At 43.9% G+C, this 26931-nt stretch overlaps 1 protein-coding gene across 4 annotated transcripts in view; it reads left to right on the plus strand.

Annotated features, from left to right (window-relative positions):
- The window catches only part of DAAM2 (dishevelled associated activator of morphogenesis 2), a 230721-nt gene that overhangs the window by 14759 nt on the left and 189031 nt on the right, over positions 1-26931 (plus strand). For 3 of the 4 annotated variants that reach the window (XM_074989802.1, XM_074989806.1, XM_074989804.1), the window contains exons 1-2: positions 8795-8945; positions 13391-13438. The gene's annotated coding sequence lies outside the window, so the exon portion shown is untranslated. Of the gene's footprint in view, positions 1-8794; positions 8946-13390; positions 13439-26931 lie in introns of those variants that run through there. The other variant, XM_074989803.1, reaches the window with a different exon arrangement.

A 26931-nucleotide genomic window follows, 5' to 3' on the forward strand; every position in this document is an offset into this window, starting at 1 on the left:
CCAAGTATAGCAAAGCTGCCTTAAACCTCTTCCTCTCCTCCCATGCACTCCTTGAGATCAAGCAGCTTTTCAAATTAACAATTTGGCACCAGGTCACTAAGAACGTGGAGCCACCTTTCCGTAGGAACATTGTCACATTTCCAGGGCTCCTAAGTATACAGGAATTCCTGTTAAGGAAAGCCAAGTGTTCTTCAGGAAAGTGTGTGTCACAGAGTAGGACAGTTTCTGTGTGATGGGAAGTCATGCCATGTCCAGGAAAATCAGGGTGGGTTAAATATGGCACAATATCAAAAACACTGTGCTGGAGACTAAATGTCATTTATCATCCATTGCTATAATAAGATCAGCTTCTTTCCTAATTGATCACAGCCTCTTACTAAGAAATTGGCTTTGCCAATTAAATTGCCTGTAAATGCTACAGAATGTTAATATTCAGAATTTACATGGACATTTTACCCACATTCACTAATCTTTCTAACATTTCCACAAGGGAGGGACATGGACAGGTGTTATTGTCCCTATTTTACAGAGCTTTTTATGTGGCTTGTCAAAGATCAGAAGTGTTACTGGGCAGTGACCTGCTCCATCTGCTTTGTTACTCTCAGATGATGCAAAGCTGACAGAATCCCCATAGAGCTGGCTAATTGGGAATTCCCTGAAACTGGAGAGGAATTTCTGGGTGATGTAAGGATGGTATAGAAGCCCTATAACATGCCCATGCCCTGCTCCCAGTCTGGATGGGAATTTAATGTTAGGCAATAGGATTGGTGACAGGAGTACCTCTAAGTTCCCTGGCTATTTGAACAGCAACTTGGAGCCATAGGCTGTTGGATATAGTTTACAGCAGCCCTGAGGTCGTTCTAAATTGCAGTCTAGACCAAAGCTGCCCCTGACCAGGGAGCAACAAAGGCAGTTTAAAGCTATCTTTGCTTTCGCTCCACTGGAGCTCACCCACACCAAAGGATCTTCCCCAGTGTCTGAGCCAAGATTAGGAATGTCTTCCCATTCTGAGATAAATTATTTTCCTCTGGTTCTGTAGCAAGATGCCCTCAGACGCTTCAAAGGCTATTGCTTCTTGTTTTCATTTATTTATTGGTTTGACTTGACTGTCAGATGCTGACAGGATGCTAAGGAATAGATCACTTGATGATTGCCCTGTTCATTCACTTGGGAGTATTTGGCACATATCACTGTTGGATAGTAAGATACTGTGCTAGTTGGACTATTGGTCCAACCTTGTATGGACATGTTTATGTTCTGTGTTCATATACACTAGTTTTCAATTCCTTCTGCACATACACTGGAAGTCATTTAGTACTGTGTGTGGCATAGTTGGGAGCTTCATTAGTCTCTTAGGACCAGATTTCTCAAGGTATTTGGGTGTTGCTGGGCTCAGTATTATAATGCCTAACTGATTTCAGAACCTAAATCTCATTTGAAAAGGCACTTAGGCACTTAGGAGCACAAAGCCCATTGCAAATCTCTTTATATGGGCAGTAGAGGAGAATATAGAATTGAAACAAGTACACAACAAGGGGAAGCATAGGAGCAGTGCTTCATTTCACAAAGCAAAGATCTGTGCTTCACTGCATTTGAGACAGAAGTAAAGTCTGAGCAACTGTAATTCAACCACAAAGAACACATAGGCTACGTTTACACGTGAACGCTACATCGAAATAGCTTATTTTGATGTGGCGACATCACAATAGGCTATTTCGATGAATAACGTCTACACGTCCTCCAGGGCTGGCAACGTCGACGTTCAACATTGACGTTGGGCAGCACCACATTGAAATAGGCGCTGTGAGGGAACGTCTACACGCTACAGTAGCACACATCGAAATACGGGTGCCAGGCACAGCTGCAGACAGGGTCACAGGGCGGACTCAACAGCAAGCCGCTCCCTTAAAGGGCCCCTCCCAGACACAGTTGCACTAAACAACACAAGATCCACAGAGCCGACAACTGGTTGCAGACCCTATGCATGCAGCATGGATCCCCAGCTGCAGCAGCAGCAGCAGCCAGAAGCCCTGGGCTAAGGTCTGCTGCACACGGTGACCATAGAGCCCCGCAGGGGCTGGAGAGAGAGCGTCTCTCAACCCCTCAGCTGATGGCCGCCATGACAGACCCCACAATTTCGATGTTGCGGGACACGCAACGACTACACGGTCCCTACTTCGACGTTGAACGTCGAAGTAGGGCGCTATTCCTATCCCCTCATGGGGTTAGCGGCTTCGACGTCTCGCCGCTTAACATCGATGTTAACATCGAAATAGTGCCCAACACGTGTAGCTGTGACGGGCGCTATTTCGAAGTTAGTGCCGCTACTTCGAAGTAGCGTGCACGTGTAGACACGGCTATAGTAGGCTGGCTTGCCCCTTATGGGCTTGTGATAGCCAGCCCTAGTTTTGGAATGAAGCAAACTTAAGTAACTCCCTGTGAAGGGCAGCAGCTGGCAGCATTGAAAGAGGAAGTGCAGAAAGCCATGGGAATAAGGAAAGGTGCATACTGAGGACAGCCTGAGATCAGGGAGTTGTTGTGGGGTAGGGAGTTTGAGAGGAACTGTAAAGGCCCAAGGTGAGGAGGAGGAAATCTTATGTTGTGTGGATTAAAGAATGGACTTGCTTTGGGCATGTTGAGTTTTCTTTGCAAGTGTTTTTAAATGTATATTTATAAGCCTGGTCCCCAAGGTGGGGTATTTTGACCAAGTAAAAAACCTGAAGGAAAATTTGCTTGCATAGAGCAAGAGGGGAAATCGAGTCAGGCTTCCAGTGGCATGCCCTTAGTCCATGAGGGTGTGCATGGGAGGCAGTAGGCCCAGTTACAGGAAAAAACTAAGGAGATAATTTACTTTTAGAAAGTTTTAATTCTCTCTCTTCACTCCTCACTAGATCACCCTGCTTCATTCCTCCAATAGCTTGGAAACTTTTCCTCTGTCTAAAAATAAAGGGCTGCCTTTCAACCCCTTCCCCAGCTGCTCTCACTTCAGTGCTGCCAGCTTTTGCTTTCCCCTCACTCGAGGCTCAGCTGTCTGAGCTCACACATGTTACTTGTAACATCTAAATAGATACTGAATAAGAAGTTTAAAAGGGGTCTGGGATGGCAGAGGGAAATGAGCTGGGGAGGGGAAGAATAGAACTCAGTAGGGGGAAGCTGCAATTGAGCCATCTACAAGAAGGCCGAAACCAATACACCAGATCCAAACAACCCACTTGGAGCCCTATCTGAACGTAGTGTTTGGCTTGGCCTGAACTTTTATAACTGGCCAGTCCCTAACTCTGGATCAAAATGTCCCCCAACTTTGGGAACATTCAGATCTGGAGCTGAATGTTGTGGTTCAAGCCTTTTACCGAGGCCAACACAGATTTTAATTTAGCAGAATAATATCTGGGCTAGTATAGCTGTGTTGGAGCAGTTGAGAGCCTGCCTCTGTAGTATTGAGGACTGTTACATGTCATTAGGTAGCTATTATACTGACTTCCTTTGAACAGAGGATGCCGTCTAGTTGTTGAGGCCCAGAACATTGAATTACTTCACATCTGTTACTAATTTGGAGGGATATTTAGGTCTAGATATTATTTTTATTTAAAAAAGTACATTTTAAAAATATTCACTGAGAAACAAAGCAAAACTCCTCTCTTCACACTGGACCTACAACAACAATATGTTTTACTCTTCTAGCAAAGCAATTAACTAAGAAACCCTCTTCTCAGAGGCATGCTAGTGTCAGTACTGTAAAAAGGGAGTAAACTAAAAGTCCATGTATGTTTCAAACTAATATAATTAGACATATGTTTTGGGACAATTGTCAGACACATAGACTCCATTGTTTGCCAACTGGAAAACTCCAAAGCCTATTCATTTTGATGATTTTCTTTAACTTTCCATCATATAGAATAGAAGAGTCCAGCTCCAAATCACAGTTTATTTAAAGGGTGCTTAAGTCCAGGGTTCTGGCTTTATGCTTTACAGAGGTGGATCAAGGTGAAAAGATTGAACCTGGAACCCCATGATCCTGCACCATGGAAGTGAATAAAAGCAGGATCAAACCCTTAGATCTGGGGGTTTGTTTTGGCCCAACACTTCTAATAAACAGAGGTAAACTAAATAAAGCTATATGCATTTCTGCATTGTCAGTATATTTCTTAGTGCTGCCTTTCCCAATGGAACAGATCATTTCTGGGGCAATATGGTTAAACATAAAGCCATCCCACTGGCACTTCTGATGGTAGTGCAGTACCAACCTTTCTCCATGTGCTCAGTAGAGCCAGGAGATACTGCCCGCTCTGTACAGCATGTTAGAAAAGGGAGATATGATGAATCAGTCTCTGCAGAGAACAGATTAAAATAAAGACTTCCTAGTGTTGTAGCATGTGGTGACTGAGCAGTTAGAGTGTCTGTTCACTGAGCATGGTCGCCTTTGAGTGATAGTGTGAGGCATGGCACTCAGCCCTGCCCACAAAGCTGGGGTGTTTAATCTCCTCGCTGGCTGGAGCGGTGAGCCTGGCACTGGAGCTCCATTCACAATGGGCACCTTTGTTCTCAGATTAATAATGCCCCGTCTTTGTTTTGAAACTGTCTCTAACAAACAATTTAGCTCTCCAAAGGCATTGTGACATCTCACAGAAACCTTTGCAGAGCATTCAGTGTGGAATCAATTATGTCTTGTGTGTGTGGCATAACTGAATATCTTAAAATGTCTGTTCTCCTTGACTTTTGTTACGGAGCCAATAGAACTTTGTTTTTTTTCTAATTTTCTATGTTTCCCTTCCTTCTTTCACATGTGGATTAAAAATCCCTTTTATGAGCCACCAAACATGATCACTGAGGAAATGACCATAATGCCTGCAATACATGATTGTGATTTCAGGTTGGGAAGGAATAGGGACAGCTGAGAAAGTAAGAAATATGCTGCCAAATCCTGGCCTCGCTGAAGTCAATGGCGCCATGATTTCACTCACATTCTGTTATCCTAAAGACACATAACATAGATTTCACTTCCATCCATCCTTGGATTACAGAACCTGAAAATGTATAATTGTGGACCCAGTCCTCCAGGACCTACTTCCCTGATTCTTTGTTGACCTCATGTGTTTTGTTCTGCGCCTTTACATTTCTAAGGAAGCTGTTTGTCTGCAGGAGTGGTTGCTACGTTTTGAGACAGTTTGTACATGTTAGAGGGAGACAGACAGATGCTTACACACACACACACACAGAGTGATCTTGCTCAGAATTTTTTTCCCTTGGTTTTGCTGTTTCCCCTTAATCTAAAGTAAGTAATTCCTCCTGAAAGTATATGGTTGTTTCTTGAGTAAGGGCTGTAGGACCACTCATGGCCTTGCTAAACAGAACGCTTGTCAATCATCAGGGAGGCACCAAGAGCACTTAATAACAACCAAGCCCTGTCTACTAGATCTGTTTTCCTCCAAGGCTCTGAAATCACTTGACAAATATGAATTGATTAATCCTCACACCACCTCAGTGATGGAGGGTAGTTTTACAGTATCTATTTTATAGTTGGAAACTGAGTCACAGAGTGGTCAGAACAGTGGTTCCCAACTTTTTCAGTAACACGACACACTTCAACCAGACAAACCATTCCATGGCACATTCACTTTTTTCCAGCTGAATCGATTGCTCAGACACCACCCGTCTCACCACCCCGTTGGAGCTGGGATATGGTATTTAAACCATGTCCCAGCTCAAACAGCTCCCTCCCGCCCTGCCACAGCAGGGAGCGGGAATGGGGTTCCCACCAGCCCATTTGGGCCAGGAAGCAGCATTTCCCAGCATGAAAGGGCTCCTGCAGAATCAGGATTTCCCCTTACAGCAGCTATACAAAGAACCACCATGGGGGTGGGGGAAATTGACCAGCCCTACACCATCTGGGGCTCAGTCAGCAAGACTGGCATGGGATTGTCAATCCCCCCTACCCCATGGTGGCTCCTTGCAGAGCTGCTGCAAGGGGAAATTGATGAACCCCACGCTAGCTGGGATTCAGGCAGCCTTGCTCTTTGAGCCCCAACTGGCATGTGCCATCAGTCTGTCACCTCCCCACTCCTCTGGCGGTGACTCTGCAAAGAGCCGTGAGGGAAAATTGACTAAATTTCATGACACACTTGGACAGTTCTCATGACATGCCAGTGTGTCATGACACACTGGTTGAAAACCACTGGATTAGAAGATTGGCCCAGTGCAAGACTGAATCAGTGGCAAAGCAGGAAACAGAAAGCAGAAGCTCTCATTGTCAGCACTCTTTATCCATTGACACTCTCCCCCTGCCCACCTGAAGCCAGAAATAGAGCTTAAGAGTCCAGGTATCATCAACACACCCTAGCCTATCAATATAAGAGCCAAATCCCACATGTGGATGCTCAAATCTATGCTTAGGTGCATAAAAATAGAACCCTACATGTTGGAAATGGAGGCCACCTGCCAGAACATCCAGCTCTTCTCACTGGGGACAGTGCAGGATTGTTCCTTACATGACAGATTCTTGTATTTTGTCCATTCTAGTTTTCAACATGTTTTGCAGTGGAGCCTCTGTCCTTTCTCAGGGGAGATGACCCCCATGTACACCTCTTCAGTACTGTGATTCTTCTCCATCTTTGGTGTCCCCCTCATCAAACATTTGCACATGGCAATATTCCTTCTCTGTCATCTTGGTCAAGCTTTCAATACCTATTTCACACACCTTTGGTATATAATGGGAGTCCAGTGAAGGATTTTGGATAACTTGGTAGGTTCCCTATGTATTTTTTTTCCCTCTCATAAACTGTATCTCATTCTGTTTCTTATCTTATGTACACACACGATAGAGGTACGGTACAAGGTGCTAAGGTGAGAAGGGAGAGTGTGCTAATAGCACATGAATCTGCCTAACTCATGACCTTTGGCCGGAAGGTTTTTTCCAGCCTCTCTGCTAAATCTCTGGTACTAGGCCCTCTGCCAAATTGGCAGATGTTGAGTTGCCCTACATTGTCTCCTAGTTAGTCAATCAGTGCCTTTTACACCTGTCCTCCCAGCTCCAATGAGACCACAAAGGCCGTGTCTACACTAGCCAAAAACTTCGAAATGGCCATGCAAATGGCCATTTCGAAGTTTACTAATGAAGTGCTGAAATACATATTCAGCGCCTCATTAGCATGCGGGTGGCCACGGCACTTCGAAATTGACGCGGCTCACTGCTGCACGGCTCATCCAGACGGGGCTCCTTTTTGAAAGGACTCCGGCTACTTCGAAGTCCCCTTATTCCTATGAGCAGATGGGAATAAGGGGACTTCGAAGTAGGCTGGGTCCTTTCGAAAAGGAGCCCCGTCTGGACGAGCCGCGTCAATTTCGAAGTGCCGCAGCTGCCTGCAAGCTAATGAGGCACTGAATATGTATTTCAGCACTTCATTAGTAAACTTTGAAATGGCCATTTGCATGGCCATTTCGAAGTTTTTGGCTAGTGTAGGCACGGCTAAGGGGTGGTTGGATGGCTTCTCCACTAAGTGCAAGAATGCACCTTCCCTCTGGTTAGCTGCCATCTACTGAGCCCATTTGTGAAGTGTCTTTAGTGCCTTTTATAACTGCCATCATTGTGTCAAATGAGTGTGAAATGCTAATACACTGCAGTAATCACATTGCATGACCACTGTGCTAGAGCAAATGACCATGCAAGGCACTGGACAGCAGTGAGTTGGCTCCGCTTTCTCTTCTAACTTGCTTTTTTTTTCACAGAAATATGTCCTGCTTTTTATGACTCATTTATACTTTTTTTTGGAATGAAGTTTTTTTCTTGTAATGTGTTTTGGTTGGTGGTCTTATTGTTTATTTATAGCATGAAGCATCAGTATTTTCCATATGAAAGATCAAACCATGTTCTTTGAGGCTGGATTTCTTGCATTTGTGACTAAACGAAAGAACAAAAGAACAAAACAAACGTAAAGCCTGTTTGGAAACAGTTACTCTCTAACTTCCTAACCAACAGAGGGAGCAACTCCTTCCATTTTAGGATGCAATACACATCTCCTGAAGTAGAAAATCCCTTAGAAAGAGTGGCTTGGTACCAGATTAAAGTTAGTTTCAGAGTGAGTGAGAGAGTGAAGAAACAGGATAATTATAGGTTTGCATTTGTTAAAATATACTGTCTGCCTTACTAGGGAGTAAATACTTATAAAGACAATGTAATGTGAGTCACTTGCAGCTGTGTCTGATTGGCTAATTGTATAATATGGGTGTGTATATATATATATGTACATACACATGGGTATATATATCCATACACACAGTCATTCTTTACTGGGAGTGAATGTGTATGCTATTGTTTAGATCAGTGATCTAGAGTTGAAACTGGCATTTTAATCTCAGCTCTGCCACAGATTTGCCAGGTGATCTTGAGCAAATAAATCATTTTCTCAGTTTTTCTGTCTGTAAAACAATTCCCACCTACCTTTGAAAAAAGCTCTAGCAGCCTTGAATAAAAGGCTGTGTGGAAGACTAGTATCTTGTTGTTAATGAAGCATGTAGGAAACTATTTCACATGCTGATGGTTATCAGCCAGGTCTTAGACAATGAGAACACAAATGTCTCCTCTAGCCCTCCAAACACCATCCTGTTCAGTTTTTCTTACTTTTTTCTTCTTTCTTCAAGATCCTGTTCACTGGCATTGCCTGTCAGGCTGGTGCTTGTCTCTTTAAGAAAGTGTAGCACAGTAGCAGAGGAAGGCCCTGCCTCCTGGAGTGTAGCATTGTAGCTGGACTGTGGAATGGGAAACAGTTCTTGTTTCTCATCCGAATACAGTACACACACATGTAGTCACCCCATCTCCAGCTCACACAGTAACACCCAGTGTAGAGATCAGCACTCCTGCCTGGACTGCCTAACACAGGATGGACGTTCCTGAGCACTGAGCTCAGCTGCTGTAAAAAGCAAGTAGGAAAACATACAGCTGGATAAAATTGGTAAGTCAAGCTAAAGTCACATCCTCCTCTTTGCACTGCAGCTTTCAAATCTCTTTATTTTTAATATTCTTTGCAGACAGTTGGGTTTTGTTATTTATATTGTCTTCTGAACAGAGCAGCTGGGAAAACATGAGGGGAAAATAACCATGAAGTAGATCTTGAGCATTTGTGTTCCCTTCTGTTTTAAAATCCCTTTTCCACATTAACAGTTGGCTGCAGGAGCTGAGAAAGAAAAGCCAGCAAGTGCTTCTGTGTGGGGGGAGGAATCTGGTAAGAGTGCTAATTGGCTTTTGTAGCGAGTATGATTCAAGGGGGAGATCTGAAAAATAAAAAAATCAAGTTGTTTGAAATACATTGACTGTCATTTACTTTACAAGGGTAAAGTATTTCATGTTCAGCTGTGTTTTGCAAAATTGTGGTTGACTGTGTGTAGTAGCAGTAGATGGAATTTGAAGATGAGTTATTGACTGCAGTCTGATTTCAAAATACTTTTAAGCAAGTGGTGAGTAGATGTCGGTTTGTTTCAGATAAAATATACTGGTAGATATGGAAGAGTAGGTAGTGGAATTAAGTGCCATTTCTCGGTGGCAGACAGAGGGCGGTGTTGCTGCATTAGTACTAATCTCTAGTTAACTAGCCAACAAAGTTGGTAGAACTCATTTGTTAGTAACTTAATGGTGATAAACTGGTACAAAAGACATATCTATACAGCACCCTCTACTTTGTAGCACCCAAAGGTAAGTGCATCCATTTGGTGGCTTGATGTTTTGTATTTTAAGTGACAAAAGTAGGTTGATTATTGGAATTGTTATAAGAATAAAACTTCTGTCAAGCAAATCAGAGACCGCTTATAAAAATTAGGTTCCAGGCTCATGGTGACAGGAGGTAAATGCTTAATTGATACATTTCTTGCATTTTACTCATGGACACAGCTTTTTGAATGCTGTGGAGAAATAGTGCTGCACACCAGCTACTAAAACAAATGTGTGAAATGTTTGTTACTGGTGCTGCCCTGTGGTGTGCTCTGCTGTGTGCGTAGACTGAGTCTAGATAAAGATTTTGATGGTGCCAAATATAAAAGGTTTGTTAGAATCTGACAAATGCTTCTTTAAAGAAAGCCTAAGTCAGTGTTAACCAGGTTGCCAGTAGGCAGTAGATCACTGAGTCTGGAACCAGTGTGTCTCAAAAATTGGTCCAGTGCTTACTGCAGGAGGTGGAGACTTGGTATTGGGGAGTCAGGACTCCTCGGTTCCAGTTCCATGTCTGAATCAAATATTGTCATGTGGTTAGGATATGGGGGGCAGAGGAAGTGGCTTCAGAGTGGCCATTGGGAATAGGTTCTGTTCCCTGCTGCATTGTTCTGGTCAAATCTCTGAACCATTCTGAGTCTCATCTTACCCTGTGTAAAAAATAAGAGTTAGAGCATATACTAGCATATGTACACAGGGATAGGGTGTAAAATTCTTGCCCCTATAGGTAGCTAAACCTGAGATCCTCAAATAAAAGGAACTACATTGGACCAAAATATTACTATAATTAATGCAGTTATGCTAGAGAAAGGTCTGAATTGCCATATCCAGTGAAAAGGTAATCAAAGTTTGATGTCTGTTTTGGGATCTGGGGGCTTTTGTACTGGTTTGTCTTGAGCTGTATGGCAGTCTGAGATTCCTAACTTTCATTCTTGCTCCTTAAGGTGAGGATGGGTTTACAGTCTCTTAATGCTCATTGTAAGTGATTATGAGAAAAGCAGATTAAGACCAGTTGAATGACTACACAAAATCTGCTCATTCAGACATTGTGACCACATTTCATTGAAGGTTTCAGGGCACTGTTCTGCATGTTGTGGCAATGGTGCACATGACTTGCAGTCACATGGGTAAACTTGGAAGAAGCTTGGAGAGAGCTAGCTGGGGACAGAGCACGTCCATGGTGGTAGAGGCTTTTCAGAGAGTAGGCAGGTAGGTAGTGATCCATGAATGAGAAGTGGGTACAAGAAGTCCTTTTACATGATGCAGTTTCCTATGTAGGAACACTTTCTTGTTTTGTCTCGCTCTCTCACACACATTCCCTCTTTAAAAGAGCACACTGGTTGTTGCTTTCTCTAACGGGCACTTGCCAGCTGTTTAGGTGCTGCACACTTTGCACTGCAGTGATCTAGCTTATTTTGCCACTGGGATTGAAACAATTTGCCTGAACGCGTTACTCAGCTTGAGGTGTTGGCTGTCTCTCAGTCATTATGTCCGGTATTTGAGCCTTCTTGGGGAGGTAAAGGGGCTGTCGTAAGCATTAAGTGAAGTGGTAGGTTACTAAACTTGATTAATCCCTGAGCAGGAAAGAAACCCTGAATGGTTGCTAGGATGCCTTGGCGAAAATGTTCTTAGTGACTTTACTACAAGGGCTGAAATCTCCCTTTGAGTTTTGTGGCTATTCATTCACCTCCGTGCAGCAGCAACTTTTGTTTCTGCTTATGAAAATTAGTATTTGGTACTCCAAGTTTAAGTGGGAATGCTGCTAAAACCATTGAAAATGCTGAGGTGAATTTGCTACTTGCTGATGTTCATCCCGGCAGCCAGGATGTTCATTTGCTGAGATGTCCATAACAACTTGACTTCTATCTTCTTCTACTCTGCTGACCGAGCAGGTTAAATGATTATCAGTTGCATCTCCAGGTCTACTCTCTCAATCAGCAAGACTGCTTAGTATGTGTATATGATTTTAATCCAGTTACTGTTTTCCAGTTTACTACATCATCAGACTGAAGTCTCCAGTTTAGCCACAGAATTGATACAGTCAGGAGTAATTCACCTCAACTACTATAGGACCTGCTTTATTGTGAACTGGACATTTGCACTAGGCACTGGGCATCTCTGTACTTAAATGCTACAATACCACAGCTGAGCCCCTCTCAGGGAGTTCTCCCATCAGTGTTGGTAATCTACCTCCTCAAGAGATGAAACAGTTCTGTTGATCTAGCTAGCACGGTCTACGTGGAGACTTAGGTCAGCTTATCTATACCTCTTAAGTGTGGATTTCTGACACCACTGACTGACATAATTAAATGGACCTTATGTTCTAGTGTACAGCAGGCCTATGGGCTCAATCCGATCCTGGTATCTGCATTGTATCCTCTCTGTTTGCTATCTATGTATGATTTCTGAATTTTGGAGATACTCTGTTATCTTAAACCTAACACAGATAACATTTAATCTGAAGAAGTGGGTCTTAGCCATGAAAGCTGATGACCTAAGACATTTGTTAGTCTTTAAGTTGCTACAGATGCTTTCTTGAGATAAAAGTGGGCTACTTCAAATGGTTTTTCCTAGTTTGGATGTCTCTAGGTCTATCTTTCTGTAACAGCATTGTTTTTTTTTAACCTTTCAAAGGATACCCACGCCTTGAAGTTGCTATGAAGTCTAAACCCTTGTCAGACATTCAGTTAAATTGTCAGTGACAACTCCTTGTGAGTCTAGCTAGCTTGAGCTCTGTCATTACTATGCTACTTGTTGACAGTTCTGTGGCTTGTGCGAATGCATCTTTTCTCTTGAAGAGTCTCTGGAAAGCTCATACTAGTGGGAGGAGCCTCATTTGCTGGTGCACTTTACGGGACCATCCTGACTTTAATGTCTATGTGGCATGTGCACTTGCAGGACCATACTGACCTGCAGAGGAGATGAAGGCAAAGAGACGAGATTAATAGGACATCAAGGGGAAGAGATTGAAAGGTCAGGTTTCCCCAAGAATAGTTTGCTGAAGATACCCAAACGAGGCTAGTCCTGACTGACACTTCTGGATAAATTATATCTGATCTTCCAGTGCTTACATATCTGTCCTCTGTGGGGTTCATTATGCCTCCCCCACCAGTGCAGTTTCTTTAAGGATTCAAGTGTCTGTATAATTGATTTGTTATTTCATTTGAGTAAACAATGAAAACTAGTCACACAGAAAGCTTTTAGCCAGCCTAACATTTCACTAAATTTTCATAGACATAATGACCACCCAATGTCATTAACTAATCCTAGCCAAATAAGTGCTAACGTAGACAGCTGATAAATCATAGTACCAGGAAGATCCCTCTCTTCTTGGAACATGCTATCAAACTAGACCCTTCCCCATCAAATAAGTGGTGGCCTTGCAGCATATACAGAAACTCACCAGCTTGAGGCTATTTGGGACTAAGCTAATGATGAAGTCGGGAGGGACGACTGAGTGATTTCCAGAGTCTTAGGGCCCCATCGAAATGCCATATTGGAAGCTCCACTCCCTTTTTGAAGAAGATCATTTCAAGAGACCAGGGATTATAAAGAAGTCCCATTAAATGGAAAAGCCTAAGGTGCCGCTAAGTCAGTGCGGCCACGGGTCTCAGCTCTATCATTGCAAGGGGGGAGCTTAGCTTTTTTAAATTTCAATTCACCTTCCTCTCATTCTGTCCTATTTGTTGTTTTAAGGTGTATATGGCAGAACTGCTGATGTGTGAAGAGGAACATAGAGGAAATGTAAGTAAGGACAAAGTCCTTCTTTTCTCGTTGTTTCCAGCTTCCTGCATTGTTGTCTCTTTCCTCCTGGGTCTCATAGTTGGTCTTTGGCTGGCTGAGTGGTGTGGGTGGTTGAATGGGAACCAGAGAACCCTGAATGATCTCCTATACTATGTGATGCCTAATGCAATATCCATACACAGGAAGGTGGGCTAAGGACAAGCAGGGAGTCTTCTTTCTGATTTCCCATCTGGCTTTTCCCACTCATGTTAGAGGCACTGCTTCACTGTGGCGTTTGTGGTTCAACCCATGTGGTGTGTATGCCTCGTGTAGCTCGGAAGCCTCTTTCTAAATGTGTTGGAACATGTAACCTTACCTAGCTCTGTCTACTAAGAGTCATGAGCATATAGCTGTGTTTACTTTGAAGCCCACTGTAAGTGCATGGAGAAGCACTGTAATTTCAGCTGAGACAATCTTTTCCAGCAGCTGATGAAGCCCAAGTATGCATTAGATAAAAAGTTCTTGTGTTATCATTTTCAGTTTATTAAAAAAACAAATTCCAAATCCCTTACAGAAGCAGTTTTACAAATACCAGATATATCTCTCCACCCTTGCTCTGACTGCCCTTGGCTTAGACAGCTGCCAGGATATTGCACTATGGTAGCAGGTAAAAGACATGGTAGCAAGGGAGGATAAGCAGTATTTTTCTCTTCACAGTTCTTAGGTGCTTATTTACTAGAATTAACATTTTTTGACTGAAGAGTGTAAACTGGAAGCTAAGCATTTGCTTTGAATGGCTTTTTTGAGCGGGGGAGAGGGGAGGACATTTTAAAGGTGCAATTTTATTTATGGGAGGGCAAACAAAATATATTCTAGCCATCTGTCTCCCTAATAAAATGAGGCAGGATTTGATTTGATGTGCCTCTTTTTTGCCACTAAGAACAGGAAGCAGTATTCACTTGAAAGGAAATGTGCATAAGGAACTGGGACCAGTGTGCCTCTGTTGGGTCCCATGTTGATCAGTTAACTCCACTTTGCTGCCCGGGAAACTCCCAGATCCTGGGCAGCTTCACAAGTGAGCCTGTTTTTTTGTTTTCAGTTTTCCTAAAAGTGATTGTTCAGTTCTGGCAGTAGGTGCCAAATACTCAGCCTTGAAGGCTGTAATCCTCTGTTTGTCCATAGAATAAGTGTAGCTTGGACAGTAACAGAATAAACTTCCCTATCCTGCCCTTTGCCATTGTGTCTACCCCCACCTACAGTGCCAAGAGCCATGTTCAGTCTCCCTGTTCAGCTTCATTCTTTGCCATCAGCAGGGCAATTAGTTACAACTGTGATGATAGATTGTGGGCCGTTTGGGTCAGGGGTTTTGTTTGCCTCTATGTGCTTTGTGAATGCTAACTGGGGTACTTGGTGCTCCCTTACCACAAAGGCTAAGTAATAGACATAGGGTTTCATTTACTAGGAGCTGACCGGGGCCTTCCAACTCATTTCATATGAACAGCCATCAGATGATGATGAATTTTGGTCATTATCGCAACCGAATTTGACCCACTGATGTAGGGAGGTGGGGGAAGGTTCTGTATCCCATTACCAGCCCTCTGAGTCATCAGCCTTCCTGATATAGTTTTTCCATCAGTGGTGCAAAGTCTGTTTCCAGGCTCTCCATTCTTCCCTTGGACCATGTGGGCATCCGTGGAACCTTTAGGAAGACTGATAACATGAATTTTTGTAGTTAGTGTCTGACTTGAGGATCCATCCAAGTTTGAAATAAAAGATTGGTGTCCATAGACTTGAAGGCATGTTTAAGGGAATATGTGTATCAGTGTCATACAGATTGAAAAGCCAAAAGGCTGAATCACAACTTCAGGACAAACTGAATTTTTTGGGGCAATTTCATTCGCGGATTAAAAAAAATATTGTTTTAAAGCATTTTTGCAAATTATGCATTGATACCTGTAGTTATTTACTAGTGCCTTTGTCTCTCAGCTATAAAAGGCATCGCCCTATTACATATAATGTAGTCCCAACAAATGCTTAACTTGCATTAACTACTAGAAAATTAAACCTAAAAGTATTTTTAAAAATTGAAGTTACTTTTCATGGGTTTTGCTGCTTGTTTAATAACTGTATGATGCTCAGTTTAGAACGAGAAACAAAAACTATCAGTTTTACTTCTTGTCAGTTTCACTGGCAGTCTTTCATGCACTGACACATGAACTATTTGGGTTGGAAACGCTACAGGGACATATTTACATCTAAACAAAAAAGGTTTAATTAAAAATGAATCACAGTATCAGTTGTATTTAATATAGGTTTTGCACCTAAATCTTGCACCTAAGGCAACCAGATGAGGTCACACTTCAGGAAGCTCATTTGGCTGTTCTTAGAAAGTGGAATTAAAATAACCATGGCCAGATTTTTTGGTGGTTTCATTTATTTTTAAGATGTTAGTTCATTTGGGCTGAAGAGTTGATCTGAAACTCTTAGAGCAGTGTAGTGATGAGAGCAGGACTGTAAAGATCAGAGTGTTGGGATGCCATTTCAGGTTCTTGTACTGCCTTGCTATTTTATCTTGGGCAAGTTATGTGAGCCAGATTTTCAACAGAGTTCTAACCCTGGTTGGCAGATGCTCAGCATTGACAACTGGGGACAGATGTCCAAGAGCCCAACCCCCAGCAACTTCCATTGTGACACTTACAGATGGATTTTTCAAAAGAGTAGAACATTCAATATGCTGAGCTCGTTAAAAACATAGCTCCTTATTATCATGCCTAAACAGTACCTGAATTATCTTGAAAGTCTGATCCTTCATCCCTGTTCATCTGTGAAAGACACACACAGTCTTCCATGTCTTATGGGGTGCCAAGAGGTATAGCTAGGCTTGCCAATGCAGGGGAGGAAAGGGGGAAAAGGGCAATTGCCCTGAGTCCAGTGTTTCAAAGGGGCCCAGAGCTCCAGCTGCTGCCACTGCCAAAGTAACAACAATGGCAACTGGTGCTGGGGGCCTCTCTGAACTGCCATGGCAGCGCTGCTGTGTGTGGCTGTGAGGAGCGGGGAGAAGAAGGCCAGCACCATAGTCTGTGTGGTACTGAGGGCTGAATGCCATAGGCTCGCCCCTTCCACCCTTTGCACTGCCTCTTCCAGGGTGCAGAGTGGGCCCCCCTCTCACCTTGCCCCAGGGCCTGCAGTGCCTTTCAGCACTGCTGGGTGTTCTTTAATCGTTGACATCTTTTTTGAGATCCCTGACTAAAGGGAGTGAACACTTGCACTTATGTGTTGTCATCTAAGTTATTCTGGGAATCACACACAAACCTCTGCAGTACTGGAATCCCAGCACACAGGGCTTACAATGCCACAGGTTTTTCTGCCAGACCTCTGAATTATTGATTTCTCTTAGGAGTATGCAGGGTCAATAAGATGCAAGGAGTAAAAGCTGAGTAATCAAAAAGAAATCAGTCTTCTCCTCTTTACTTTTAAAAATCCTCTTCTGTTATCCTCTTGCATACATCCTTCACTCCTTAATATACCCACCACGGCTCCTTAAGTGGAATAGACTGTACTGCAGTATTTGGCAGCATGGGACCAACTTATTGTAATGGAGGTCTTCATTCACCCACAAATGCAAAGGAACAACTCCTTTAAGCAGCTTTGATATGACTGTAGCTAAAAACATGAGGGTATGTGGCAGGCAGTGTTTATATAGGGGTATGGTTAGATGAATGTTGGTTTGAGGCTGGGTGTGGCTATGAGAACATGCAGTTGTCTGTATGTGGTTGTCTGGTTGTCTCTGGGAGCATCTGCAGGGAATTGTACAGTATTAATATGCTGATGTGCATGGAGAAAGCACTGTAACTTTGCTTATTTTCTACTTGTCTTACTGAACCTTATCCCGGTTCCTTATATCATGATATAATCCAGAATAGATCCACAGCTTGCTGCAGCTGGTTCTTTCAGCCCCTGGGAATGTTCCCCTGACTTAAATGGATGATACTGAAATGTGTAACACAGGGCTGGAGCTTATAGATCAATAGTGACTCTGTTTGTGGGAATGAATGAATGCCTCATGTTTGATGTGCTATGGAGAGAGATCACAATTGACTCCTTATGTTATGGCACTATGGTTTTCAGGCAGTGTTTTTTGCCATATCTTGGCTTGTGGAGGTGTTACCCTGTGTTTCTCTGGGAAGCGAGTAATACAGGAGGTATTCCTCCCTGGTGGCTTTTTAATGGTTTCAGCAACTCCTTTTAGGTGGGAATGGAATAGTGATATTGTGATCATTAGAGTGGTATTCCATTCCCACCTGAAACAGGTGTGGAACAAGACTAATATGCAGGAGAGCTCTGGGCTACAGTTCAAAGAAAAAAATCTTCCACTTTAGCAATGATTTTTTATGAAAAACTCTTTTTGATTTCTCACTCATTTTCCCATTGCTTCAGCTCATTTAAGAGCTGCGGACTGGATTCAATATAATCTGTGTATCACCTCTTTGCTGCTGATTTCTGGGACTACCTACCAATTGCATGAAACTGGAGAGGAGCTCATCTCCTGGCCTTGTTGCATGGGGCTGCTTAGACTGGGCCAAGGAGGAGGTCTGAAGTATGATGTCTGTCCCCTGTGAACCAAATTCCTTTCTGAATGCACCTATCTTCCCAGAAGCCTGTAAACTGTGGCCCAGATCTCAAAGCTCCATGGAGTTAAGTGATGTGCCAACTAGAGCTGCAGGAATATTTTTTTGAATTTGTTCATTCAATAAACCAAAAAAACGTCAGGGGAAACATTTGGTTTAATTTTAAAAACTATCAAAATTTGTCAGCAAGTCAGTCATTTCAGGCTGGCCACTGTACTTGGGTCCATCTCTTTGGCCCCATCCTCCAAGCCTGATAACCTTTATCCTGATTAGAGGAAGGAGTTGAATCCACATCTCCTTCCTCACAGGTGAGAGTGGTAAACACCAGACTGTAGAGTTACTCTTTCTTTCTCACAATGAATGTTTAAGTATTTAATGGAAGTAGAATAACTCCAAAAGGAGAGACTGAGTGTAACCTACCCTACTTCCATCCTTGACTGGTGAGGGCATGCCCCTGTGGAGAGAAAAGGGAAGGATGCAGGACACGTGAGTTCCAGTCCCTGGTCCTATCTGGTAATTCGAACCTCCATCTTACATCCCAGACAAGTACCCTAACCACTGTGCTACACGTTATAAAGAAAATCCCTCCTCTTCCACCCCCTACTTTCCCTCTCCTCCCCTTCCACCAAGAAAAATCTTGTTCATTTCAATTCATGCATAGTTCTTGGTTGGTTTAAACTACATTTTTCAGCATGTAAACTTCTCCTGAAATGTTGTGCTGCTCAGTTGTTAACCCCGTTGCTAATACCATCTTGCTGTTTTTACATTTCATCCCTTACCTTTTGTCTATATGTTGGCTGCTTTAATTAGGTGATTGTAGGAGGAAGGAAGTACAAAAAAGACGTAGCTGCCTCCTACAATACTCCATGCTATTAAGGGCATCAACCTGAAGGTACAGGGCAAAGTTGTCCGACAGCTTTAGGAGTGTTTTGATCTGCTTGGTGCCCTTATTGTCCACATTGACAAAACCAGCAGAAGATGCTCACTTCAGTCCATGACTGGTCAGGAGACTTTCATAGCATTTTGGTGATTTTGGCCCCATCCAGGGCCAGAAAGAACAGATTGTGAAAACATTAAAGGGGAGGGAGACAAGTATTTAAATAACCATTGAAGGCTTAATTAAAGAAATGGACAATGGGGTGCTACGGATCAAGAAGGGAGTGGGTTGTTTCTGGGACCGGCGAATGTCTGGGTCAGTTATTCCATTCTTTTTAGCTTGGCCATTCCTGTGTTTAGAAACTGACTTGAAAGGAGCCAGCTGATCAGGCTTTGGAGGCAATCCAAATCACAGACAAGTCTTTGAGGGTGCCAGGGGAATAAAATTCAGAACAACCTTCCAGTCTCTTTTCCCAAAAGGAATGAGGCAAGTGGCTCACAAAGCTCCAGATGAAGAAATGCTCAGTGAATGCCTGGAATCTCTTGCTCTCCCTCCATGTGGGTGGGGCTCCCTGGGAGAGTGAAGTATCACGGGCAGAGGGAGAGCTTTAGCCAAAGATGTGTAGTGGGAACCTCCTGCTGACAGGTTCCCACGCTATGCACAAGCCAGGGGAGGCTGAGTATGGCTTGCCTTGTCCTTGACATGTTTTCCTGCAGTCTTCCACCCTGGGCAATCAGGCTGGTTTGGCGGCATCATTTTTAGTGTTTGAGGGGTCTTCCACCTCAGTGCCAAAAGTGCATGTAGTACATCTACCATGCTCAAGACCACTGGGGCTCAAAGAATCTGACTTCCAATCACAGCCACTTCCCAGTAGAAATTGGCTGGTAGTTACTGAACATGTCACTGGTGATTCCAAAAAGAGATTCAATAGCTGTTGTAACTTTGGACCCTGGTACTGCCTCTGCTTGGCATGCAGTTATGTGGCAGGCATACAACAGCTGAGATAGCTCCATGCATCTTATGCTCCCTAAGCCAATCTTCCAGTAAAGTATGTTAGCTAAGATAACGCTACAAGCCCTCTGATGTGTGCATTGGAGGTACACAGGACTGGTTCCTAGAGAATACATAGGACTGACTTACTGATGAACATACTGTTCATTATGCTGCTACTATCCCTGACATAAATGGGCTGTCACTCTCTTCCTTAGTTTACCCAGCTGTGAAATGGGGATGATAGAGCTCAGAAATCTTTGGCTGAAACAGGCTAACTTATTAGACTTGGAAACTCTCAAAACACAGCATTAACACAGATCAGCTTCTCCTGCCTTTTGGAAGAGGGCTGTGAAAGTGTCACCTCCAGTTTTCAGAGGAGAGAATTTAGAGGACTAGAGAAGCAGTGCCTTGCTGAGGGTCAACCAGCAAGTGATTTAATTTGTATCTCTCTCCTGCTCATCCTTCCTCATGTGTAACAAAGGATGAAAATAGTTAGGCAAACTCTTAGATCTGAGCTTGATTCAATTCCGCAGGTACAGTGGGACTTCCTAGGTCCTCTTACAAAGGGTGGCTCATGGAGGTAGATACTGAGGGAATTCCCAGAACTCTATGGGTGGGAGAGATGCTCTGAGGGATCCCACAGGTAGTGGGGTGGAACTCCCAGGATCCTGAAAACAGGGCCTTCTTGAGGGTGGGGTGGGGTGGGGTGGGGAGGGGTCCAAGGCAGTCCCCTCCCAGTGCCCTGGGTGTGTGGCTTCAGGAAACCTTCCCTCTGTGCCACAGGCTGCATCCCTCCCCTTTTCTGCCCCCACCCTGCCCCCAAGCCTGTCCCCAACCACTGTGGCCAGGGGTCAGTTAGGGCAGAGTGTGTCAATGGCAGGGGCAGAGCAGCAGGAGGGGCTTGCCTTTCCTAACCCCCCCCCCCATGCACACACCACACAATGCAAGCAGCAGCTGGCTCCACTCTGCTCCGCTGCACCTTCTCAGGCTGCTGAGCCCTTCTTTTCCCTGCTCCAGGTAACCCTCCTCTGCCCATCCGTAGGATGGCTCGAGCAGCTGCCTTGGGGCCCCCAAAAGCATAGGCCCAGGCCAGCTGCGTCACCTCCTCCTGTGGAAAAGACTGCACTGCCTGAAAGTCTTGATTTCATCTGTCCCATTGCTTTTGCTTCTTTTGCTCTATCAAATATCAGTAACAAGTCCCTTGCTGTGCTGTCTTCCTGGTTCCTTGAATATTGCATGGAAATTCAGGCAGAGGGTCATAGCATGTAAGGGTCCCTCTTGAATTACTGCTGAAGGATGTTGTAGTTTTACAGCAACAGAGTTAGGTCTCCTCTCTCTCCCTCTGGGATCCTGTGGGGAGGGTTCAGTCCAGACATAAATGTACTTGAGGGAATGCAGTTTCCATAGAAGGAATTGTTGCTCAACTCAGTTCCCGGAACTGGAAAATTCCTCACTTTGCTGTGTTGTTCTGTCTTGTGGGCAGATGGAACAGAAAGAGGGTATAGCAGACTAAGAACTTAGAGCGCCTAACGCTCTCTGAACAACAAAATGCGGGACGGGATGCTGCTGCAGAGGTCAGCAACAGAAAAGGATCACTCAGAGAGGCTCTGCTGATCATGAGAACAGCTTCTGGTGCAAGAGAAGTTGCCCTTAGATTGTAGGTTTGTGGGGCAGGGACTCTCTCCCCCCCCACTCTACATTTGTACAGAGCCTAGCGCAGTAGTGGCCTGGTCCGTGACTGGGGCCCCTAAAAGCTACTGCAGAACAAATGATACATGTAATAGCCAGCCATGCATCCTTGGAAGAATCTTGGTAGATTCTGTTCTGATTTGGGCTATCAAAAAGTCCTGTTGGTTGACTACAAGATTGACTTCAAGGTTGATCTCCATTCATGTCTCTGTTTCAACAGCCAGAGCCTAATGTGACAGTTGAGGGGTTTGGGGTGTGGTGGTGTGTGTGTGTGTTGGGGGGGGGCATGTTAAGATCACAGCTTGTGATAGTTGACATGTCAATGATGCTTTAGATTATAAAAAGGAGGTTTAAACAGTGTTATTGTTCACTAGCTAGTATGGTTTGTTTGCAGGCAATTTACTGTGAAAAGCTAACGTGGCTGAGCATTTCTTTCCAGGTGGTTTCAGTCCCTCTGATCATATTCTGCTAAAGGATGGAGGCCTGCTGATTCTGATGAATGAACTCCTGCTGACACATTTTGATCTTTTTTTTTAAAAAGACTCTGGGTGTTTCATTCACTGAAAATTGTGAGGACAGCTTTCTCCTTATTGCATCCTGACTTGTTTCCTGGTAACAATACCGAGGCATTGATAGACAGCTTCCTCTTCAACATAGGAGGCGAGAATGCCATTTCTGCACGCTTGCTGCATGCCAAGGCTGCATACAGAATGGCCACAGCGGTTATCAAGTGTGCAGGGTGGAGAATTTCTGCTTTGTCTTGCAAAGGGACTTATGCTGTGAAGAAATTATTTATTTGTGGCTCAGGTGAATTTTGCTGTTGGCTGCAAAATGGATAAGTCAAGGTATGTGGGTAAAGACGATTTGAGAGTCCGTCAAGGTTGGCAAGGATCTGGTCTCTGTTGGTGTCCCCCAGGTTTTGCTATTGACTTTGCTGGGTCAAAGATTTGGACCAGTATGTGTAAAACAGTGACTTCAGACAGATGTTTTTGATCACCTTGTGAGTTAAGAGCATCTAGGTGAATCTGGCATTGTCTTTTGCCTGGACATGCATCTGGGAGGGGCCAACAATCTGACACATGAGTTAACAGGTAACATGAAGACCTTCAGTGTGCATTCACTGTACTGGCAGGGGATTGAAACATAGGATTGGAATTGAGGCCCTGGGCTCCTCTACCAGCTAGTGATAGATAAGTGAGAGCTTGAAGTCAATCATAAAGCAGATCGTAAAGAAAGGAAATTCCTAATATTCCTTACTTATCTGAGTGACAAGGAGAGAAGACAGAACTCAGGTCTTTGTAGCCCTCACATGGCTTGATAAAACATTTAAAGATGCTGAGTTACTACGGAGATGGGTGTATTACAAATATCTAGATCAGCAGGCTGGGGGAGCTTTGCATTTTCTAGGGACATAATTTGGCTTTAGAATCAATGCTCCACAGGCTTAACTTTCAAACAACTGGTAAGAGGGGCTTGGCCTGACTGTCCGGGTCACTGCACTGATCATAGCCTTGGGAGTTATTTCAGTTGTCTTCATACAGCATTGATATTTGTCATGCTGGATACTGAGCAAGTTACCATGTGAGTGACACCAGCCTGCATAATTATTTCCCATTCTGGTCCTCTTGCCATCTATGTGTGGCTCTGCCTCAGATCTTTCCTAGTCAGTTACTGACAATTTAACAAAGATACTTCTGGGAAAGTTAAGGGCTGAGGCAGACTGCAAGTGCCTCTCCCCAGGCCTGTGACTATTAGGTCTTTCAGTATTGATATGGACTATACCCTGCCCAACCTGTCTGTGAGCTTAGTCCAGTTCAGGGTGTGTTCGGTAACTGGGAAGGGAAAAGTCCTTGTACTTTGTTCTTTTTAGAGGTAAACAATGTTTCTCTTAGCAACGCTCTGTGAGCTAGACCTGGAGAGATGAATGATCTCATTCTAGTTAATTGGGCACCCTAGAAAAGGCTTTCCTCCTTTTTCTCAATGAGCTTTGGATTTATGAACTCCCTACTTCACATTCAGAAGTCATGACCTGCAATAGACAGTAATGTGTCCTTAGGGGTCCTTTGGCAAGCTGCCACCAAAGCTACCTTACTGTGTTCAGCAACTGTTCTGCAGCAGGGCAGGAAACAGAGAAGAGGACCTGGAGTTGGGATTACTTGGTTTTATTTCAGGAGGACAGCATTGCCTAGTGATTAGAGCAGAGCAGGGGACTTCTGGCTTGCTATTTATCAATCGTTTGTTTATCTCTATGGTATCTCAGAGCTTTATATGTCTTTAAAATGAAGTTACTACATAGCTTTAGTATCAGAGAGGTAGCCATGTTAGTTTGTATCTTTGAGAACAGCAAGAAGTCCTGTGGCACCTTATAGACTATAGGTGGTTAGTCTATAAGGTGCCACAGGACTTCTTGCTCTACATAGCATTAGGTGAGTCACTTAACCACTCTGAGTGAAGTCTAGGCCACAATTCTCATTGACTTCAGTACGTCTATAATTTCATCCTCTGTCTCTCTCCATTAAATGGGAATAATAAAAATGTGTCTTAATTTCACACATGCTTTGTGCTGCTCTCCCAAGTATGTAGCAGATCATGTGACCTGACCCAAAGACCTAACATTCTAACAACATTTGCTAGTCCCCCTCCCCCAGGGGCTAGGGGGGCTGTTAATTCCTTAACTTTTAGGATGGAAGGTGCTATAACACCGCTATGGACACAGTGAATGAGTCTGAAAGGCACCTTCTCCCTCATTTTGTAGCGTTGTGGCCCCCATAAGAAGGGGAGGTAATAATTTTAAAATGTGTATCGTTGTTTTTCCTCCCACCCTTCATTTCTAAGTTTCCCACCTAGGCCACAGACAGTCAGCTAATCATAGAATCCTAGGGCTGGAAGGGACCTCAGGAAGTCCCTGGTGCTACTTTAAATGCTGGGATGCAGGAATGTGCTTTCCCAGGACCGACCTTCCCTCCAACTAAAGCTTAATTCCTAACAAATTATTCAGTTGCCCAAGATGAGACTTTTTGTGGTGTTTAAATAAACTCCCTGTTCCAGTCACTTAGAAAAAAACCAACCACCCTGCAAACAGGCCCACTTCTATGTGCTGGGTGGCTCTGTCCAGCTGTTCTGTTTCTTGCAGGAGCCATTAGAACAGGTTACAGTGCAGCATGACAAGTTGTAACAGGTCTGCCACTTCAGAGTTCAGTCAATTCTGATTTTTGCATCTGCAAGTCAGGGGCTGGATCTCTTCTGCCCTGTGTTCAGCAAGATAGTGTGTTGATTCAAAGATCCTTTAAAGACCCTCTGCTGGAGCTCCAGTGGGGATAGATTTCTTGGCATTTTGTGAGGCCTGGCAGGAAGCAGCAGAGCTACTCTCTTTGGTCCCCATGACTCCAAGTGATAGCGTAGCCACTCAGATATTGGAGCTTGTGAATTTTTCCTGCAGCAAGAGCAGCCAGCCAAGGTTATTCTGATCTCAGGTTCCACTATTTTCTCTCCATGTTTCCTGAACACTCATCTTCAGAGTTCATTCTCTGCTTGCTCCTAGCTATGCATGCTAGGATGAAGGACAGGTGAAGGCTAGGATGCAGCATAGCCTTTGGCAGCAGGCAGGTTGACTTTTGCCAGCACATAGCCTCCTTTCCCTAATACATCCAGCTGCCCCCTTCTCTCTAGCAGTGAAGTAGAGAGTTTACTAGTGAGGATTAGAGGCACCAGTGAGTCAAAAACTTTGTCTGGCACTAGAGAACTTCCCAGATGAACCTAAGAATTCCTAGTAACAGAGAGGTAGCCGTGTTAGTCTGTACGCCAACAAAACAAAGCAGCAGAAATGTAGCACTTTAAAGACTAACAAAATGATTCTGTTCCACGAACAGGAACAGGACTCAGTGGTTTCTGTGACATGGCTTTGGTGGCCTCCATCCAGTTCTTAGCGGATGAGTGTTCGGTGGTGCTGGGTTTTCAACACGTGGACACATCTGCTTGAAATATCAACAAATGCCAAGGGCTAAACAGCCTTAGATTAAAGTAGCTTCTTTCCCCGAAGGAAGGTGGTTTTCCCAGTATGGGATTATAGCACCATGTGAAAAGCAGGTCTTACTACTATGCCTTCCCCCCCACCCACATATGCACAGGGGCTTCCATTTCCATAGGTATTAATGAAGAAGCTTTTGTACTCAAGAAAAATATTTAAAAGGTAGCTCGGGAGGGAGGGAAGTGAACAGCCTTTAATTTGTGTGTAGATTCTGATTGAGACAGGCTTTTCAGATTTCAAATGGGCTTCTGTGCATTTTCCTCTCTTTTTGAACAGATTCATTCCTGTGCAGATTCTGGCTTAGTAACATTTATTACTAGAGGTTCAATTCCCTGAAATTCAAGGAGCAGAGCAAAGCTTTAATAACGCTATTTTCCCTTAAGCCTGGTGTTTTTAACTTTGCCTGGGGTGATCTCTTGTTTTATTAAATTATAGACCCAACTCTGCCCGAAGGAACACAGTTCAAAACAAAAAACCCACCAAAATCCCCAGGTGATTGGAAACTTTTTGCTGCTTGATTATTCTATCCTGATGGGTAAGCTCATACATAAAATATGGTTGGCACGAAGGGAGTTGTCCCTATGACTGTTTTGATACTGCATGTCAGACATTCCCAACCAACCATGCGAAGGGCAGCTCTTGGCAAAGAGCCTCTTGAATCTGCAATTCTTCTAGAGGGAGATAGCTGGGAGATGCTTGCACATCTCAGGTAGACTCCAGAGTAGCCCCAGCTACCATGCTCCTAACATGCAAATCTCCTGGCGATGGCAAAGATTCTCCTGACCATGAAGAGCTCTGGAATTGAGAACATAGGCTGAATTCTGTTAGCCAGCTGTAGTTCAGAAGGCATTTCTGGCTCTACTGCTATATGAAATGTTTAATAGTTCCTGAACAGGGAAGTCCTAAGCTCCGTCAAATCTTTTTCTACACCAACAGGAATTCTCTTCCTTATGCTTGAACTGAACGTAAGGCAGCTTTTTTTTCCCCGGTATGTCACTTAGAGCACAACTTGTATGAACAGACAAATGGCACTTTTTGATCAATGCTTGGGTCTGTCAGCAGTTTCTAGACAGTAACATCATGGGTTTCTGATCTGTCTTCTGTCCTGACTGAGGTCATAAAGTGGCCTGTTCTTGCATCGCTATCAACCATGGCATCAATTGACAATGTTGCCATTTGTGTGGTTACCGTTTCTGGAAGGGCAGCTCTTTAACTGGCCATGAACTGCAGAACTGCTCAGGCTCTCATGTTCTCCCCTCTTCTGTGAAGCACTATTCACTGGGACAATCATTACATCAGA

The sequence above is a fragment of the Carettochelys insculpta genome, chromosome 3 (genome assembly GCF_033958435.1).
Source record: "Carettochelys insculpta isolate YL-2023 chromosome 3, ASM3395843v1, whole genome shotgun sequence".
Classification (NCBI taxonomy): domain Eukaryota; kingdom Metazoa; phylum Chordata; order Testudines; family Carettochelyidae; genus Carettochelys; species Carettochelys insculpta.